The sequence below is a fragment of the Cornus florida genome, unplaced genomic scaffold (genome assembly GCF_030987335.1).
Source record: "Cornus florida cultivar Cherokee Brave unplaced genomic scaffold, ASM3098733v1 CherokeeBrave_3.0.0_Hap2_Chr08, whole genome shotgun sequence".
Lineage (NCBI taxonomy): Eukaryota > Viridiplantae > Streptophyta > Magnoliopsida > Cornales > Cornaceae > Cornus > Cornus florida.
This window is the reverse complement of record NW_026775578.1, coordinates 66,026,991-66,031,421: the sequence shown is the minus strand read 5'-3', so window position 1 is coordinate 66,031,421 and position 4,431 is coordinate 66,026,991. Positions and strand designations below refer to the sequence as shown.

Sequence of the window (4,431 nt, the reverse complement as noted above, 5' to 3'; positions counted from 1 at the left end):
GTTTTGACGATAATAAACAAAGAAGAAAAATGCATTTAAATTGTCTTTGTAAAGATACAGCAAAAGGAATGATCTTAAGGGCTGGTTGGTTGGTGTTCTGTTCTGTGTTATAGTGTTCCAGGCCCGCTACAGTGGCACTATGGAGGCCCAAAACATGTTTGGCAGAGGCCTGTGTTGGTTTCAACAGTGTTACAACAAATTCATTTTTTGGGCCAAAAGCTGAAACAACAAAATGGTGTTCTAGCATGTTTTAGGTACTGTTTAGGCCATTGCAATACTGTAGCGGAGGCTACAAAAATCCACTTATTCCAACTTCTGAGGAAAGTTGGAACATTTTAGGGTAGAAGGCAGTAGCGAGCATTTAGCGATTCGAAGGCGATTCAGTTTCAAAGGGCAAATCAGTGCGATACAGTCCTTCTACGACCATAAACGTCATCGATCAGTCCCTGATTTCATCTTCCCTTCAAAGAACAACCGAGGTTTGTGCAACTTTCCATTTCTTCGAATTTTTTTTGTTTCTTATCTCTGTTTTTGACTGATTATGTTCGATTTGAGCTTTCATGTTGAAAGTAAACGACTTTGAAAAAGAAGCCCTAATTTATTTGATTTTAATATGTTCGATTTGAGGAAAACCCTAATTTTTATACTACTCGTCTTCTAATAAACCCTATTTGATATATTTTTTAATTTTTATTAGACAATTAAGTTCCATGTATTCCATTCCTTAATTATCTTCCTCTATCTCCTAGCTCCTGTGCTGAATTGTGTCATAAATTAATTAAAGGATGTTATAATCGTGTGAGTCAATTTTAATTGCTTTCCTTTGATCAACAGTGTATTTCTTTATTATAGAATCGTATGTCTCTCAATTACTTTTTCAAGTATCTGCATTAATTTTTTGTTCTATGAAAATTTATCTGAAGTGTGTCTTATGCATTGAGATCATACTTGTAGGAAGGAATGTCATATGTGTTTGAGAATACTGTTATTGGTTGGTAGGATGCTATATCCATTTAAGTAGTGTAGATTAATGTTGTGGAGAAGAAACTCAAGCTCTTTCTTATATATATATATATATATATATATATATATATATATATATACATACATACATACATACATATATATGAGAAAAGAGAAAAAAGAAAAATAGTATTCAATTTGGTTTGAGTTCATAAACTAAACAAATTTCAGTAAAAGACATTAAAAACCCAAATTTTGTCTTTCAATTATTTTATTTTATTTTATTTTGTTTTGTTTTATATTTCATCTCTGTATATATATGCACCTTCTCTGTAAATTGAAAACTGAAAAATCAAAACAAATTGAAAAACAGAAAATTGAAAAAACACTATGGACTAAAATTGAACAAATTTACATTGTGGGACTTGAATGAAATACACTGTGATGTTGTTGAGATAAACTGAGACAAAAATAAAATTTGGGACTGTGATTTAGTTTTGTTGGGTTGCTGTTTTGTGAATAGAGGATTGGGCAATATTGTTGTTGTTTTTGTTGAGGAGTTTGGGCATATGTGAAATGGGCCTTTATTTCTTTAATTGGAATTTTTACCTTTGTGAATTGATTTGAGAAATGAAAAATGGAAAGTGGACTCGAAAAGTTGAAATTGAAATTGGAATTGTGAAAAAGATGTGAACCTTGGGTTTTTTAATTTAGCACTAGCACTAAGATACTTTAGCATTATTTTCTATTAGAATGGGAACAGTTCCTTGGGTGATAATGCATGAGGTATTTGAATAACCTTTAAATTCCTCATTCTAAGTACTTCTTTGTGACATTTGACTATGGATCTAACATTTTTCATGGCTTAATTAATAAGTGCATTCCATTCTAGTTACCTAGCAAAGTAGTACCTGAAGCCAAGGGAAAAACATTAGAAGAAATTTAGCATCAACTGCTTTTTTGGAGTGGAATGCACTTGTGCTTCTATATTGAAGTCTTCCAACGCTAACGATGATGTTGTTGACAAATATTGGAAATGAGTGGACATTTGTTTCCTTCAGTAATGCTGGACTTGGAAAAGATCGGACAACTTTGAAATTCTTTCAGTTTGCCTTTTGTAATAAATAGTTAATTCAAGATCTATGTATAGAGAGATGGGACTACTTTGCGTACATTTTTAATATTGGTTGGATTGTTAATTATAGACAATTTGTATATTCAAGTATGAAATGAATTTGAATTGGTAGATGGTTTATTATACACATGATCAGTTTTGTAAATGCTGTCAATTTTAACTGTATGAAATGGATTTTTGATTATATACAAGTTTTATAGAGCTCAAATAGAATGATTTTTAATGAATCATATTCATCATCATTCAAAGGTTTTATATATGAATGATATCAATTTAAATGGAATTACATGTTTTCATTTTGTCGATGATTGTTATGTTGGGTTTTAAATAAATAATCCACATGTAGAAATCAAGAATATTATAATTAGTTAAATAGAGAATTTAGTCTCGTACCTGATTGATGATTAAATCGCACATATACCTTTAGAATGTCTATGTAATCCTTTCTGAATTCCTGCAAAACATTAGAGCGCTTTACCCCCTTCTAAGAGTTGTCGATACGATAGGTCTAAAAAAGAGTTTTAAAACCCTTATATATATAACAACAACAGGGGGGGATGACTTTTCTATAAACAAGTATACCTAAATCTCCCTTTCTATCATGGAAACTTAGATATCAATGGTTAGAAATAAATCACACCAAATAAGTTGAAAAATCACAATCCAACGGTATAAAACCATACTCCCAATTAGACCACCAAATTGGAAAGTACAAACCCAATCCATCAAGTATCAATAATCACATTGCAATCCTAATTTAGAAAACGTAGTGCATAGGATCATAAAATAATTTTTATTATTTATATATATAAAAATTCCAACAATCTCCCACTTGGTCCATGCACTCTAAGTTTTATAAAATGACACTATGGATTACAACACACTTTATAAAAGTCGAGTGACCACTCATTTTTATTTAGAAAACACAATTATCAAAATTGATGGATCGAAACGTTAGAACACTCTCCTCCATAAATTTCCTCAATAGTGGATCATGAATGCGTAGACAAGTAATATATTAGTCTAAATAGTTCCATGGTCTCAAAACTGATTCCATCTAGGATTCAAGTAAATATAGTGGTTTTTACTGAATTTCATGAGATGTGCAAACTGTATGTGGTCTAAACGCACATCTCACTATCCGTCCTGGTTTATACCATCGCGGTATGTCACCTGAACATATTACAGCAAACCGCTAACCTTCTGTTCAGTGTAAGGGTTTACCGATATGGAGCCAATACCATATCTAGCCTAAGCTATCCTCATGGAGTGTGAAAAACTCCAACAGGCAAACTTTAATATTTATGTTTGGATTTACCAATGTGGTGTCAATCTCACATCTAGTCCAAATAACCTCATGAGTGAAATACCACTCTCAGACAAATCTTATATTTGGATTTACCGATATGGCGTCAATCTCATATCTAGCCCAAACAACCGTATGAGTGAAATATCACTCTCAGACAACCTTTAATGATTATTTTGGATTTACCGATGTGGTGCCAATCTCACATCTAACCCAAACAACCTCATGAGTGAAATACCACTCCCAGATAAACATAATAGCACGTGCATAAACCATATATATCAAAATAATAATAATTATGCATCATAACTTTATTTTGGATGCAAATAACTGTCACCATAAGGTGTAAACTAGAGGAAAATAATTGTCACCACAAGGCGTAAAGAAACTAACTGCAATGTAGCATATACAAAAAAAATACTAGACATTATAACATAATGACTCTTGAACACCTATCTGAATCACGTGCTCTTTAAATATTTTATTATCTTCGACTGAAGACTTTAGTAAGAGGATTTGCAACAATCTTTCTGTAACCATATGGGGAAATCTTTATAACACTTAAACCTTAACCTTCTCACGCTTGAAATGTACTTTATGTCAATAGGCTTACTACGCTTGATCACCCTTAAATTGTTTCCATATACTTAATTAATATAAGCCTTTAAAGAAAGTCCAAGTATTCCAGTAGCGTGATCTCTATGGATCCTAATGCCAATGACATACTTTGCTTACCCATGTCCTTTATGTCAAAACTTTACATAAAATTCTTAATGTCATGTATCACATGAATGTCATTGCTACCTTGCAAAAAATCATCAACATATAGGACAAAGAAAACAAAAAAAAAAATGACTCCCACTGAACTTGAGGTATATGCATTTATCCATAACATTCTCTTTGAACCTACAATTAGTAACCACTATATAAAAATTTTGATACCATTGCTATAAAACTTGCTTAAGCCATAAATGAGTGATAATGAAATAATGACTTTTAAAGAGTCATTAATGAAATTGGAGAAAAA

General features: G+C 31.7%; 1 long non-coding RNA gene across 1 annotated transcript; it reads left to right on the top strand.

Moving 5' to 3' along the window:
- Window positions 1-260: 260 nt before the first annotated feature.
- On the top strand, window positions 261-2,227 carry LOC132271918 (uncharacterized). The gene is made up of 2 exons (XR_009469880.1): window positions 261-479; window positions 1,856-2,227. It is a non-coding gene; the product is annotated as an uncharacterized LOC132271918 (long non-coding RNA).
- The last annotated feature ends 2,204 nt before the right edge of the window (window positions 2,228-4,431 follow it).